General features: G+C 40.2%; 1 protein-coding gene across 10 annotated transcripts in view; it reads right to left on the reverse strand.

Annotated features, from left to right (window-relative positions):
- Positions 1–17344, reverse strand: part of IGSF1 (immunoglobulin superfamily member 1) — a 456826-nt gene that overhangs the window by 335559 nt on the left and 103923 nt on the right. For 9 of the 10 annotated variants that reach the window (XM_082445240.1, XM_082445235.1, XM_082445232.1 and 6 more), the window contains exon 1: positions 6970–12523. The exons of the other annotated variant lie outside the window; for it this stretch is intronic. The gene's annotated coding sequence lies outside the window, so the exon portion shown is untranslated. Of the gene's footprint in view, positions 1–6969; positions 12524–17344 lie in introns of those variants that run through there. 10 annotated transcript variants of the gene reach the window in all.

The raw sequence follows: 17344 nt of genomic DNA on the forward strand, positions 1-17344 counted from the left end.
CCTCTTTGATCAGTCTAAATTTCTATTACCCATTTCTTTATTCCTTGTACTTCTGTGTCTTGAAGTCCATCTTCAGGAAATCTGTAGTATTTATTTTCTTGTGTATGTCTCTATGGCCCTTCTTTCCCCGCTCTGTAGATGTTTTATGTAGCATCTCCACATTGTCTTTTTCCTTCAGTTTGCCCCAGCTTTTTTTGCTGCACTTCCATTTTACTGTTTTCCTTTACTCCTTTCTCTACCCCTCCTAATATCCATTTTTATTCCTCCCTTCAACATAAACCTATCATCCACACATATTAGTCCCTGAATCTCTCTTTTTCATACAGACCTTTCCTGATTTGTGAAGACTATAGCTAGTGACTACTACATTTTTCAAGAGGTTGAACTGTGATAAAAAGTGATAGCCAGAGAAGGGATAGCATAGTGGGGGGAAAAAAAAACTTGAACACGCTTATAGGATAAGGGAAAAGAGTCAGTAGAAAAGGGAAGTGAGGTGTCAATACAAAACAAAGTAAATTATTTTATTCTACAGCAAATAAAAGGAAATGGACTCCAGAGCACAGGTAGAAGAATTTCTCTTAGGCATAATGAGGATCCTTTTCCACCCAGGCAGGAGGGAAGGAGTCGGTGATGAATCAGACATACACCTGCTCGTAGGAGGAGGGGACTGGAAGTGTAAGAATTCTAACCTGATGACTTCTATTTTTTGGAGTGTTAGAGAAGTCAGGTACTGAGAGTGAAGGTAGAAATGATGAAGGAGAAGATAAGGAGAGGCTCATGGAGGTTCCAGTAAGCTATTGTGAGAAATGGAGAAGAGAGCAGTCTAGGAAAACATCACATTATCATGACATGGAGGGCCAACGAGAGCTTAAAAGCCATAAATATGTAGAAGCATAAATTCACAAAGGTGTGAGATCTTGTCTTGGCAATATTTAGCAGTCTACATGTAGTAAAAGATGGCCTGAATAAGGCCTACGTGTAGGAAAAGAGTTTAATTAATTCACGTGATATTGAGATAGGGATGAATTCCAATGTCCCAAGAGAGTATGCTGTGCTTGAAAAACTATAGGAGTTTGTTATGGCTGAAAGCATAGTATCTGAGGCTGAAAAAGTTAATCAGGGACCTAAGAGTTGATTTTCTCACATTCCTTTGGCAATGGAGATCCACTGAAGGGTTTTGAGCATGCGAATTACTTGATCACACTTGTGCTTTGAAAACCTCTCTAGGGAATATCTGCGGAGGATGGATTGGGAAGAGATATTGGAGGCAAAGGCGCCATTTAAGGAGTTTTTTCAATAATATAGATGAGAGGACCTACCCAAAGTGGGCACAGAGTGGAGGAAATGGATTAGAGAGAACTACAGAGACATCTGGTTGAGGAAAGATTTGAGAAAACTTGGTGACTAAATGGGATTTTAGTTTATTTGAATCGTTATATTTCTTCCTGAAGATCCTTCTTCATTACTCCACTCTGTAGCTGATAGCTATAAGCGATCCTTCCTCTGATAGAAGCCAAGAGAAAAAAAAAGCTTAGGACTAAATGCATCTGAAGCTTATAGTGTATTCTTGAAACTTGAGCAGTCTAATGAAAAAAGCATGGACTTTGGAGTCAGACAGTCCTGGGTTCTAAACCTAGCTCTGCCACTTAATATCTGCATGATTTTGCATAGTTAGCTTCACTGAGCCTTAGTTTCTTACTGTATAAAATGAGGATCATACCTATTTTCCAAGGTTGTAATATTTAAAATGAAATACTGAAAAAATGTATAGAAGGTAGGTGGTTTGAATACTTCTTGGTACATAATAAGTGTTCAATAAATGGTGGCTAGTTCTGTTTTCATTGTTTTTGATATTATTAGTATCTTTGTTATTGCTTCAATATTCATGTAGTCCTTTTGCCAGGTTCTGCTGTCCCCTCCAGGGCTAGTTTCATATGTCACAAGCTACTCCTGCCTTCTTTACACTGAAGGCATACATGCATTATACATACATACATTCATACATTATAGATAGGTGACTCCTCAAATATATCTAAATAAGCCATTGTGCTTTAAGTACCCTACATGCTTCAGGTCACATGGTTTGGAGGACCCTCCCCTCTTCTCGTCCACCAATGAGTCAGCTGGTACCTGGTTCACACCAATAGCAGAGGCTGTCCCTGAAATCAGATTGTATTTGGCTGGCAGATAAAACCATACCATATAAAGATGGCTTCTCAAATCATGTGTTTAATGGTTGCTGCCATATTGTATGTACAAATAAATATCATATCATTCTATATGTCATATGTGAATATGTTGTATTCATATTGTCCCAGTCATGCCGCACATCAACTACCTGAAAAAGTATGAAGTGGAAGAAGCCCCTCGAGTCCCATCACTTAAGGAGCTCCTCCAAAAGCAAAATCATAGCAGCCAAGACCCCTCTAATTGCATCATGGGCAGCTGTCCCTGAAATGATATCTGCCAAACTGGATGGCTGTCCACAGAGACTGCCCTACAAATAACCTTTGGTATGAGGTTGTGCCTCTAGTTACGTCCTGTGAATGACAGAAATCCTGCCACATAGTGGCTTTCCTTGGGTTATAGGTGTATAGACAGAATCAAAATAGCTTACTGTTTTATTCTAAATAAATCCAATATGGTTCCTTTAACAAAGTAACATGTTTAGGGTTCTTTCCTCAGAACTCTACTAGGTTGTTGCTCAAAGGGATCACTTTTCCAGAACTAGGGTTCAACTTTAAGTGATAACCTGAGTCAGGTGTACAAAATAGCTTGTGCATGAAAAGAGATCCAAACTATCAGGGATTTTCCAAAATTTCCCTTCAGCCTCAGCCCTAAGGCCCTAAATTATTAAGACCTCTGATAAGACCTTATTAGGTGCTTTTGACAGTGTTTTCAATCAGGTATTCTAGAATATTTTGCTGCCGAAGCTAGAACCAGGCTCAATGGCATTCTCCATGTTTATGTTTTCCTGATTGTAGTGTGGAACCACTTTACCCAGAATGTAGCAAAATGGGGTTGTGAGAGGAAGAGAGACAAGTGGTCTATCAAATACTGGTCCTAACCTCATCTCACCCTCAAATATTCACAAGGCTGCTCTCCACATGGTGGAGACCTTTAACAAGTGTGAAGAGTCTGCTTGGCTATGACAGAAGGAGCAAGGAGTTTGTAGCGACAAATTAGGAATACATTCCAGGTAAAAGCAGGTAGACCTTCTGTTAGCCTAGAGATTTCAAGGACATTTAGGACAAGAGCACCCAGTCACCTCACTATTTGAAGAGCAGTTGACTGAATGTTTATGGAGTTTAAGATTAATGTAAACTGTATTTAAATAATTAATTAAATAATTTTAACACATTTTTGTAAACAACAGCCCAAAAAACAATCCACAAGGCTAATTTCAGGGGCAGGGACAGGTAAGCTACATCAAGGAATATCTCCACTCTAGTCCTACAGAGGTTTATGCCACTTGCCCCGGCTCCCAGTGTTTCTTTGCCCTTGAGGCACATCTGGCCCACACTATCACTGCCTAACACTTTTCCAGTAGAGTTATTTAACTTCATCTCCTGCTAGGGAACAGTGCAAAGCACCTGGGCATGATAATGAATTTTAAGCATTTATGCACAGTAGTAAACACAACCTCGTGGTTGTGTTTCACTGTAAAATGGGCCCTTCTGGCTTTTCTGGTATCCACATGTGTGTTTGTGTGTGTGCACGTTTACATGCATGTATGTAAACAGTAAGTAACAAGCAAAAACACAGCAGTGTGCTATAGGAACTAGAGCAATGAGTGCTGAGTGCGACTCTCTATCCTCATTCCAGGCTGAATCATGTGCCCCTCCTGTGTACCGAGGTTAAATAACCACTAATATCTATGATATTACATAGCACTTCCACTCTAGAATCGTCAAAAATTTACCAGCATTTTCTGAATACATTGGCTTGAGTAGCTGGACCCCAGAAATACAACTATCTAAACACCGATTTACTTCTAATGGCAGACATAAAATTGGTTGCTCTCATGGTGAACTAGATGGAACCAACTGAAACAGAAGGTGGTATGAGGGTATCCACGGGAGTTTGAGTATATAGTTCAAATATAACTTTTGTCCCAGTTCTAGGAGGTCATGTAGACCATCGTTCAAGAAATATTAAAATATAACTGGAACCCTACATAAACCAAAGGGTGTGACACTGTAATTGAAATGGTGAAGTCTGCTTTCATCTTGAGTCTTTTCAGTACAGTAAGTCACTGTATGTCTACCTGAAAATCCAAATTGGAGAATAAGTGGGTGCCCCAGGGCTTGTCTAGAAAGTCAGAGATGAGGGAGTGCCATTTTCAGTCCTACATCATCATTGTTCAATTTCTAGTGTATGGGTAAAGTATCCCCAGCGTGGAATGTTGAAAGGCAGGCAGATGAACCTCTTCCCCAGCTTTTTATTGGTCTATCCCTTGCACTTCTAAAGAAGAGTGCTGGAAGAAGTAGCTGAAATGAAAGACACTGAACAAAGAGCCACAGGTTACAGTTGGGCTAAAGCCCTTGAGTCAGCACTAGCTGGCAACAGAGAAACTGAGAGATGACAAACATGAGCAACTTAATGTGGCCCTCTACTTTACTCCGGGGTAAGGTTTCTGTGAAATGGATTCTCACCAAAAAGGGAGAGACAAAGAAGCAAACAATTATAATACAGTATGTAAAATGCTGTAAAGGAGATAAACACAAGATTCTATGGGATTATAGTGACACCTAACACAGGCTTAAAGGATAAAGGTACCAGGGAGGGCTTCCTGTAAGATATGACATCTGAAATGAGCTTTGAGGGATGAACAGGATTTTATTGGATGAAGAAGTTGTGGCACGTATTCCACATAGAAAGAAAAGAGCCTGTTCGGAGGAGTGAAAGCATTAAACAGAAGCATGGGCAAACCAGAAGCAGCCCTGCCTGGCTGCACTATAGGGTTTGAAGGGGTAGGGAAGAGATGGCAAGATAGGGCAGAGGATGGAATGGCAAGATGAGACGCTGGAGCAGGGAGCAGGAAGCAGACCATGCATGGCCTTCTGCGGCACTAGACTGTAAGCTCCAGATACGTTATGACTTTAATAATTAAGCTTCATGAAAGAAGAGACTGTATATGCTTCATTTATGAATTCATCCCCAATGTCTCTAACTTAGTACATAGTACATAGCACAGAATAGATTGTCCAAAAGAAACATGAAGGAGTCCTATGCTAAAGCATTTACACATTATCCTGAAGGCTAAGAACAGCCATTAAATGTTTTCAAGCAGAGAAGTAACATGGTTAGATTTAGATTTTAGATAGAGTCTGGTTGCTGGGTGGAGAATAAATGGGAGGAATCAACACAGGATGTGGGGAGAGTGTCTATAAGGTCGCTGCAGTAATCCAAGTGAGAGGAGATGGTGGCCAGGAATGAGGAATGTGGAAAATTGTGTAAGTTCAAGAGCTACTTAGGAAATAGAATGAACAGGAAGAGGTAATTGAATGAAAAAGAAGACAGAAGGAAGAATGTGTCAAAGATGATACCACCAGTCTGATGACTTGAACAAGGTGGTGCTGTTTAATGAGATGGGGAATACTGGGAAATGAGCAAATCTGGGAGGCAAAGAAGGGGTTTTGACATGGGATGGAAATGTGAGGAGAGTCGATGGCAAGGAGAGTAAGGAAAATATTAGTTGCCTTTTGGAAACTTTGAGTGTAAGGTGTCTGATGGATATTCAATTGGCTATATATCAAGTAGCCAGTTGTGTGTATGTATGGTATGTGTGTATGTGTGTGTATATATATATATATATATATATCTGAAGCTTAGAAGAAAAATCTGGAAATATACATTTGTGAATCTGCATGCAGATGATAGTTGAAAGTATATATTCCTTTTGATTGACTTCTTTAATGTCTCCTCTCATGCCCGTGGCTCAGTGAGGTCTGCCTAAAAAGTTAGGCCACCATTGCCTGAATTCCTAATCAGTATTTAATCTTTTTCCTTATGTCCCCAAACCCAGTCCAGGCCCTGGTGGCACCATCTGATAAATCCTTCAGGAGGCTGGGCAAAATTCTCTGCATCCCACACAGTCATTGCGGCATCTAATGATTCCCACAGCTCTCAACTTCTAATAGCACAAGAGTGCCCTCCAGTGTTCCACACGATGCATTCAGGGGCAAAGAGAAGAGAGCTGGGAACCTTTGCTTTCAACCAGCATCACTGCCCTGTTGCTCTTAATTCAGGGGAAATTTCACTAGCAACGTGCAACCCCAAGTTAGGAAGGACTCTAGAGACTTCCAATTCTGACAGAACATGAGGAGAGTCTGGCAAGCTCGATTCTCTTAGGCAATAATTTTTTTTTCAGTAGCCCCACCAGTTAGGAGACAGCCTATAGTGCCATTGGTTGACTAGAAAGAATAGGCCCTTTAGTCTGAGTTCTCAGAGAGTCTCAGGGGAAACTACTAGATGGATCAGTCAGAGTAGTATTACTTTTTCAGAAATAATAAGCCTCAGGATGGAAGGGGAGGGGCAAGATAGGGATAGGGGATTAAGAGGTACAAACCACTATGTATAAAATAAATAAACTACAAGGATATACTGTACAACACAGGGAATATAGCCAATATTTTATAATAACTTTAAGTGGAGTATAATGTATAAAAATTCTGAATCACTATATTGCATAAGGTATACAATATAATATAGTATTGTAAATCAACTGTACCTCAATTAAAAATTAAAAATTAAAAAAATAATAAGCCTCAGGGCATGAATACAAATGTGTCCACAAAACTAGAGAAACAGAGGAACCCATGCCAGAGGACTCCTGGACACACTAATCTCTGAATATGTACCAGAGTAGAGCTAACCACTTTGCCCATATATACCATCTCTGCCATTGGAAACTCCTACTAACCAGGGTCCCAGGGTAAGGGTAGAAGGTTCACCTTTTACTCTTACCTGCCAAGAGCAGTGCGAAGGGCATTTCATAACATAGAATTCTGGGTGGTATGCTCTGGCCTTTACACTGGTGACAAGGTCCAAGGTTATCCTAGTTTAAATGGAAACTCTTTTAAATATCCCATATTGGGACGGACAGAGATAATTGAATTAACATGCTCATAAGATAACATGCAAAAAAACCCAGTATTGTCAGCGCGTTATTGCTCATAACCCATTCCCTGGTCTATTGCCTTTACAGATAGAGATCCAAGTGCCTGAGATCTTAAGAAAACCTTTGTTTTTCATCTTATTTTGCACTTCTGCCTAAGTTCTCTAGCTCTGCCCACTATGGCCCTACACCATCTGTCACTTCCTTGCCTGAGATTCCAGACAAGTCTGCCACTTACCAGAAGGCACTTTCAGAATTGAAGGCAAAACTACATGTGAATATGATTAATCTGGGATCTGGGGCCCAAGATTATGTCAAGCACTTGAATAGTTTCTCTAAGCCCAAGGCCAAGTCCTTCCAATAATATACAGATAACTTATAGGAGAAGTACGTCAGACCCCTGTACTAGTCTTATACAAAATGGAGAGTTCTGCCTCTTCCAGGCATTACCTCAGCCTTGTGGCAATAAGCTTCTGACCACACCTATTGATTCAGGACCTGTCAGATCATCTTGGCAAAGCATAGCTTCTTTTAAAAATCTTTTTTTTTTTGAGATATAGTTTACATACAATAAAATTCACCCATTTTGAGTATACTTTATGAAGAGTTCTGACAAGTTTATATACCCCCTGGAAGTAACAACTACCATAGTCAAAATATAAAAGATTTTCATTACCCCCAGAAGTTCCCTTGTGCCTATCTCAGTCAACTAGCACCCCAATCCAAGCCTCAGGCAACCATGAATATGCTTTCATCATCTAGAATAGATTTATCATTTCTGGAGTTTCACATAACGGAAGTATATACTATGTACTCTTTTGTGTCTATCTTCTTTCACATAATATTTTTGAGATTTATCCATGTTCTTGCATATAGAAGTAGCTTATTACTTTGAATTGCTAAGTAGGATTCAATTTTATGGATATATCACAATTTTTTCAGTTTAGCTGTTGATGGAAATTTGGGTTGTTTCCAGTTTTGACCATTTTCAACAAAGCTGTTATGAACATTCACATACAATTCATTGTGAAGACATATGTTTTATTTTCTCTTGGGTAAATACCTAAGAATTGAATTGCTGGGTCAAAGAGTAAATGTATATTATTTTATCAGAATTTGGCAAGCTCTTTTCCAAAGTGGTTGTGCCATTTTACAATCCCACCACAATGCAGGAGAGTTCCAGTTGCTCCACATTCTTGTCAATACCTGGAGTTTTCAGGCTTTTTAAATTTTACTCATTTTAGTCATACAGAGTGAAGTAAGTCAGAACGAGAAAAACAAATATCGTATATTAACGCATATATGTGGAATCTAGAAAAATGGTATAGATGACCTTATTTGCTAAGCAGAAATAGAAACACAGACGTAGAGAACAAACGTATGGATACCAAGGGGGAAAGGGATGGGGTGGGAGGAATTGGGAGATTGGGATTGACACATATACTCTATTGATACTATGTATAAAATAGATAACAAATGAGAACATACTGTATAGCACAGGGAACTCTACTTAATGCACTGTGGTGTCCTCAATGGCAGGGAAATCCAAAAAGGAGGGGATATCTGTATATGTATGGCTGATTCATTTTGCTGTGCAGTAGAAGCTAACACAACATTGTAAAGCAACTATACTCCAATTTAAAAAAAAAAGACCAAAAAAATTTTACTCATTTTAAAGGGTTTATATTTGTATACCATGGTGGGTTTAACTTACATTTCCCTAGTGACTAAAGATGTTGAGTATCTTTTCATATACTTTTTGGCCATTGCTATATCTTCTTTTGCAAAAATTTTTGAGTCATCGTTTTTTACAAAACTGGAGTTATATCTTCAACATGAGTGAGAGTGATGTGTGGAAGGTGGTAGACTACATGTGTCTCAGACAATATTTTTCTGTCGCTTGTCTTATTCAATATCCATTTTCAGAAATGGATAAATTGAAATCCCACATGACTGCCTAACCATGAGATCATGGTATACCTCAATGACATTCTGGTTTTATTTCTGATAATGAGATCACAGTTTCCTGATCACCTGAAATAGCACCACTTTTGGAATGACTCTGGAAGAAGACCCATTCGAAAGTTCAAAGGTAGAATTATTGGACCATGGCCTATATATTCTGTATGGCCAAGATGTTCACATGATGTCCTATAAAGCATCAGTCTTATTAAACTTAGGAACATCCCGGTTAAATACAATTTGTCCTGGGATTGCTGCTGTTTACCAGGTTCTATCCACAGTTCTAGTTAGCCCAATAACTGATTCAAGAAGAGGAGAGGATTTTTTTTTCATTGGCAACTTTCCAACCTACTTACTGGATTATATGTTTGTGAAATATTGATCCTCTTGTCCCTTGGAATGGCCATGAAGATCTGGGACATCCAGAGCACGAGGGCCAGTTGCCATCAGCTGTGAGTAATCTTGTCCAATTCCAGTATGCCATATAGATATCATTTTCTATGTACTTCATAACATGAAATTTTGGGGGAGTACTAGTTATAGCCATCTAGCAGATGAAGATGAGAATCCCCTATTCACTGCCCTATATTTTGTTCTTTTCTCTGGCCCTAACATTATCGTACTTGAACCTGGCATTGTCTTATACCATAAAGAAAAATGCCTTCAACTACACAGTGAGGACTATCCTACCTCCAGAAGACTCATCTTTTGGGGACACCCATTTCAACACCTATGTCTCCAGGAAGTATCTACATTAAGTCCACCATATGCTACGGGAATTAGGGTATTGACTATCGAGGCTTTCTTTGAGATTTAGAAGTGAGACTTCACTCAGAACTCCATAGCTGAGAACACCTAAGGCAGACCCAGAAGCTCAGCTTGTGCCACCATACAATTATTACTGAGTGCTTACTATGTATAAGGCACTAGTACAATGCTAGGTATATCACATTTCTGGAATCCTTTGATTTTACCAGACAGCCCAAATCACCAGATTTTGAGGCCAGATTATTTGCCCCAACAAGCATGCCCTGGTAGATTACCCAAACTGATCATTTCAGGGGCATCCATTTCCAACTACAATTAAATAAAATGATCTGACAGAGAAAGTACACAAATACCTGGGCATACTGGTGCTGGACTGAAAGTCAGGTATATCCAGAAACAAAAATGGAAAGTACAGAATAATAGGCTGCCTCCCATTTAGGAGGCCTGTCCTCAAATACTGTGCCTATGCAAAGACATTTTATGTCCAGTGATCATTCAAGATATTAATTAAAGTTTACAGAGACTTTTGGAGCATCCATATCTACTATAACATTCTCCAACATAGTAGCATCTGGAGACCTGTGGGCAGAACAAGAAATACCCTTAGTGATTTGAAGAAACAATGTACTACCCACAGCCCCTATATGTGTCTCTAGGATTCCACAACATTAGAATTTATCTTTAACTTGCTCCCTTTCCACTGCCATAACTTCAATCTGGTGATTACGGAATTCCTTACTAAAAATGTCACACAGTATCCCTCTTCTGCTTCTCAATTCATTTGCATAGATAATAATTTAAATTATTGATCTATTTTGCTTCCAGGATCTTTGAAGTTTCCAATTCTAACACGAAGTCTGAAAAATACTATTGAAGGCTGTTCATAATGGCATCCACTATTAATGGCTAAATGGAGCACAACCAATTTTTTGAGGAATACTTCTGATGTTCTACCTACTAACAATTCAATACTGTCAAGTACTTATAAGAATTTGACTACAAAATAAAACATTCTTTCACATGAAACACCTCTTTCAAAGCAGCCATGTCTTCTTCCCCTAGGACAAATAATACCTGCTAAATGGTCTGTACTAAGAGAACTCCAAGATCTTCACAAGGGCTGGAAGTCAAGGACTGATATATATTGGGGGAGGATATGCATATGAGAAATCTATATAATTGCTTATAGGCAAGTACCTACCATCCGTGCTGAAAGATGATTACTTAGGACGATTTGAATGATGGATTGTCAATTACCATCTTTTGATGCCAACTGCCATCTTTATTTGCATACATTTTACTTCCACCATTCTCTAGAATGTCTGTTCACTTGGGACCTGAATTCACTACCACCCCCAAGCTGACCCAACAATCTAGAATAGAGAACCAGAGTACATCACAGAAAAACTGCTAGACTTTTGGTAGGAAAACTACCAAACCAATTGAGAAGACTATGGTCCACAGAAGCAGACATAGAAATACACTTTCAGAAAAACCTTCAAGACGGCACTGTTTTTCCATAGGTCAAAATCCTGACCTGCCTTTCCCAAAGAAGAAGGTAATGAAGTAACGTGGTAAATGTCAACATATTTGACTGCTACCTACCAGTCTATGACTGGGTTAAGGAGTTCTGCAAAAGAAGACACAGCAAGCATCTGAATTCTAGCTCTTGCATTAGCTATCTTTGGTTCCTAAAGCTCTTGGGTTTTTTTTCATTTTGTTTACAACTACCAGGAGTTAAAATATGTTATTCTAGGAAACATTCTCCCCTGGACAAATTTAGAATTTTCCCTGCCAACATTTGCCTTTTTAACTCATCTTCTGAGTGCTCTCAACAGGATGAAACCACCTCCATATTAACACATTTTTTCCTTAAGTTACATTAATATCTTGAGCCTATATTTGCTCTTTACGGTGAATTTGCATATCTTTGCTATGATCAATTATTATGCTCTGATTTTCAAGCTATAATATCGAGGTCGGTTCCCCAACTGACCCTGAGATGAGCCCTATAACCACGCCATTCTTTTTTTATGGCCTGCCCACTTTTTGAAGTGCCACGCATGTAGTAGGAAGCCAAGCAGAGTGAAGTAGTACCAATGAGTTGAGAAGACAGAGCCTGGATGATACAGAAGCTAAGGTGGCTGGAATTTGCAAAGCTGAATACCAGAGAGGGGAAACTATGCAGAGAAAGTTGCTAAGCATTCCCTGTAACTATTCTGGTGAATATTAAGGTGTGTATGCAAAGTGTGAAATGCCAAAAGGCTAAGCAAATAACAGTTACCAGAGAGATTTAGGTTGAAAAATTTCTAGTGTTCACACAGGAATGGGAAACATTTGGCTTCATCCAACAAAAGTGGATAAATTTTACTGAAATCTGGAGCATTCAGTAGAGATCTCAGAAGAATTAATTTCCTGTGGCTACTGTAACAAATTACCACAAACTTGATGGCTTAAAACAATAGAAATCTATTCTTTCACAGTTCTGGAGGCTAGTAGCTTAAAATTAATGTGCCATCAGGGGTGCACTCCCTCCAGAGATTCTAGAGGAGAATGTGTTCCTTGTATCTTCTAGCTCCTGATGACTGATAGATGACTTGGCATTCCTTGGCTTGTGGCTGCATCACTCCAATTTCTGCCAGCTTCTTCACATCACTTTCGTGTGTGTGTGTGTGTGTGTGTGTGTGTGTGTGTGTGTGTGTGTGTGTGTGGTGTGTAAACTCTCTCTGCCTCTCTCTTATAAGGATACATTGCATTTAGATTGCATTTAGTGCCTACCCAGATAAGTCAAGATAAGCTCCTCCTTTCAAGATCCCAAACTTAATCACATATTTTTACATATACAATAATATTTACCCTTCAGTCATAAAAGGTAATGTTGATGGGTTCTGGGGATTTAGAAGTGAATATTCTGGGGGAGGAAGGAGCATTTTTTTCAGCCTACAATAATACCCTACTAGTAAGGCTAGAGTAAGACATATGTGATCCACCCTAACAAAGCTTTTAAAAAGGCCTTGAGAGTGACATCAGGAAGATGGCAGAGTAGGAAGCTGGGGGCCATTCTTTCGCCCACAAACACACCAATTCAGCAATAATTCATGGACAGATTCGCTTTGTGAGAAATCCAGAAACTAAGTGAAAGGCCCCTGCACTCTAAGCAACCATGAAACCAGACTGAAGCAGGTGGAGAGATTCAGGATACCCTCTTGCCAGAGTCCTTGCCCCCAGTGCAATGCCATACAATCAGAAAAAGACTCCCAAGATCCTGGATTTTGTCAGGGGAGGTATAAGGGGATGATTTGTGCATCCAGTGTCCCGACTATTCTGAGGAGGCTCCCCAGAGGACTGACCTCTGCCCTGTCAATCTTGCAGCTTGGATGAGTCTAGTAGGCTAGGAGAGAACACAGATAGCAGCTTCCATAGCTCTCTCTCCTAGCTCAGCACACAAGAATAGGAAGAAAAAAAATTGTCAGTGGGTCACTTAGGGTAATAGTGAGTGGTGCAACTCTTATTTCCATCTCTTGATTCCAAGGACCCATGAATTGTGACCATCAGAGAAATAGCACCATATATTGGACATGGATTCAGAGCACATTCAGCCTTCTAGAGAGCCTAGCCCCAGTCTTAGAAGGTAATGCCATCTAGCTGGCACTGTAACTGAGTCTTGAAAGGGCCATTTGACCATTTTAACAAGCCAGATGCTTCATGATGGTGGGGAACATGGTAAGGCCAGTGAATTCCATGAGCATGGGCCCATTGCCACACTTCTTTTGCTGCAAAGTGAGTTCTTTGATCAGAAGCAATGATGTGTGGAGTAACATTACAGTGAATAAGGCATTCTGTAAGTCCGTGGATGGTAGTTTTGGCAGAAACATTGCATGCAGGGAAGGCAAACCATATCCAGAGTGTGTATTCCCTTAAGGACAAAACACTGCCCCTTCAATGATCAATTTGTGACCAGGTAGCTGGTGAACAGGTAGATACCAAAATTAAATTTTAAAAACATAATAGCATTTATAATTGCTGAGAAAGTAAAAGACTTAGATGTAAATCTAACAAAACATGTAAAGGAATTGTATGCTGAAAACTACAAAATAAAAGAAAGCAAAAAAGATCTAAATATATGGAGACATATAGCATGTCCATGAATTGGAAGACTCAAAAAAGTAAAGATGTCAGTTCTCCCCAAATTGATATATATATATGTACTATAATTCCTACCAAAATCCAAACAAGGTTTTTTGTAGATCATATAATATCTACTATATATAGATATATAAACAATATACCTAGAGAAATATCTTGCCTAGATTTTAGCAGGGATTATTGTAAAACTTATATGAAAAGTTAAAGGAACTAGAATAGCTAAAAAACAGTTTTGAAAAAGCTCTAATTGGGAGAATCAATCTATCCAAATTCAAGATTTATTACATAACTACAGTAATAAGGACTGTCTGGTATTGGTATAGTGATAGACACATAGATCAATGACGCAAAATAAAGAACCTAGAAATAGATATACACAAATATGCTCAACTGATTTTGGCAAAGGTGCAAAAACAATTCAATGGAGGAAAAATAGCATTTCCAAAAACAAATGGTTTTGGAACAGATGGAAATCTATAGGGGAAAAAGTGAATCTCAACCAAAGATTCATATTTTATACAAAACTTAATTTATTGAGCTAAAAAATGCTTGTTATCACTCTAAAAAATTAACTCAATTTTTAAATCTGAAACCAAAAGCACAGGCAACAAAAGCAGAAGAAAAAAAAAAAAAACAAGTGGGGCTACAACTACTTAAAGTTCCCGTATGACAAAGAAAAGAATCAATACAATGAAAAAGCAACCTACAGAATAGGATAAAATATTTGCAGACCATATATCTGATAAGGAGTTAATACCAAAATATTGATACATAAGAAACTCTTACAACTCAATAACAAAAAACCCCAAATAACTCAATTAAAAATCAGCAAGGAATGCGTGTACACTGTTGGTGGGAATGTAAATTGGCATAGTCACTATGGAAAACAGTATGGAGGTTTCTCAAGATATTAAAAGTAGAATTACCATACGATCCAGCAATTCCACTTCTAGGTATATACCAAAAAATGAAATCAGTATCTCGAAGAGCTATCTGTACCTCCATGTTTGTTACAGCATTATTTACAACATCCAAGACTTGGAAACAACCTAAGTGTCTGTCGACAGATGAATGGATAAAGAAAATGTGATATATGTGTGTGTATGTGTGTATTCAGCCATAAAAAAGAAGGAAATCCTGACATTTGTGACAGCATGGGTGGACCTTTATGGCATAATACCAAGTGAAAGAAGTCAGACAGGAAAAAACAAATACTGTGTGATCATACTTATATGTAGAATCTAAAAAATCAAAATCATAGAATCAGAGAGTAGATTGGTGGTCACCAGGGACAAGAGGGTGGGGAAAAAGGGTGATATGGTCAAAGGGTACAAATTTCCATTTATAAGATGGATAAGTTCTAGAGATGTAATGTACAGCATGATGACTACATTTAACACCATGGTATTGTATATTTGAAAGTTCCTAAGGGAGTAGATCTTAAAAGTTCTCACCATAAATACAAAAAGGTAACTATATGAAGTGGTGGATGTGTTAACTAACTTTACTGTGGTACAATTTCACAATGCATACGTATATCAAATCATCACTTTGTACACCTGAAACATAAACAATGTTATATGTCCATTGTGTCTCAATAAAACTGGAAAAAGGGAGGAGCTTCAAGACGGCAGAAGAGTAACACGCGGAGATCAACTTTCTCCCCACAAATACATCAGAAATACATCTACATGTGGAACAGCTCCTACAGAACACCTACTGAACGCTGGCAGAAGATCTCAGACCTCCCAAAAGCCAAGAAACTCCCCACATACCTGGGTAGGGCAAATGAAAAAAGAAAAACCAGAGGCAAAGAATAGGGACGGGACCTGCACCAGTGGGAGGGAGCCGTGAAGGAGGAAAGGTTTCCACACACTAGGAAGCCCCTTCGTGGGCAGAGACTGCGGGTGGCGGGGGGGGAAGCTTCCAGGCCACGGAGGAGAGCGGAGCAACACGGGGTGCGGAGGGCAAAGCAGAGAAATTCCCGCACAGGTGCCGACCAGCACTCACCAGCCCGAGAGGCTTGTCTGCTCACCCGCTGGGGCGGGCGGGGGCTGGGAGCTGAGGCTCGGGCTTCGGAGGTTGGATCACAGGGAGAGGACTGGGGTTGGCTGTGTGAACACAGCCTGAAGGGGCTAGTGCGCCATGGCTAGCCGGGAGGGAGTCTGGACCTGCCAAAGAGGCAAGAGACCATTGCTTTGGGGTACGCAAGGAGAGGGGACTCCGAGCACCGCCTAAACCAGCTCCAGAGACGGGCGCGAGCCACGGCTATCAGCGCGGACCTCAGAGACGAGCATGAGATGCTAAGGCTGCTGCTGCCGCTACCAAGAAGCCTGTGTGCGAGCACAGGTCACTATTCATACCTCCCCTCCCGGGAGCCTGTGCAGCCTGCCACTGCCAGGGTCCCGTGATCCAGGGACAACTTCCCTGGGAGAATGCACGGCGCGCCTCAGGCTGGTGCAACGTCATGCCAGGCTCTGCCGCTGCAGGCTCGCCCCGCCTCCGTACCCCTCCCTCCCCCCGGCCTGAGTGAGCCAGAACCCCTGAAGCAGCTGCTCCTTTAACCCCGTCCTACCTGACTGAAGAACAGATGCCCTGAGGCGACCTACACACAGAGGCGGGTCCAAATCCAAAGCTGAACCCTGGAAGCTGTGCAAAAAAAGAAGAGAAAGGGAAGTCTCTCTCAGCAGCCTCAGGAGCAGCGGATTAAATCTCCACAATCAACGTGATGTACCCTGCACCTGTGGAATACCTGAATAGACAACGAATCATCCCAAATTGAGGAGGTGGACTTTGGGAGCAATGATACATATATTTTTTTCCCTTTTTCTCTTATTGTGAGTGTGTATGTGTATGCTTCTGTGTGAGATTTTGTCTGTATAGCTTTGATTTTACCATTTGTCCTAGGGTTCTGTCTGTCCGTTTCTTTTGGTTTTTGGTTTTTGGTTTTATTACTTTTTAGAAATTTTTTCTTAATAATTATTTTTTATTTGTTATTTTAATAACTTTATTTTATCTTCTTTCTTTCTTTCTATTTTTTCTCCCTTTTATTCTGAGCCATGTGGATGAAAGGCCATTGGTGTGCCAGCCAGGAGTCAGGGCTGTGCCTCTGAGGTGGGAGAGCCAAGTTCAGGACACTGGTCCACAAGAGACCTGCCAGCCCCACGGAATATAAAACGACGAAAATCTCCCAGAGATCTCCTTCCGAATGTGAAGACCCAGCTTCACTCAACGACCAGCAAGCTACAGTGCTGGACAGCCTCTGCCAAACAACTAGCAAGACAGGAACACAACCCCATCCATTAGCAGAGAGGCTGCCTAAAATCATAATATAGCTACAGACACCCC

This window comes from Balaenoptera physalus, assembly GCF_965194825.1.
Source record: "Balaenoptera physalus genome assembly, chromosome: X".
NCBI lineage: Eukaryota > Metazoa > Chordata > Mammalia > Artiodactyla > Balaenopteridae > Balaenoptera > Balaenoptera physalus.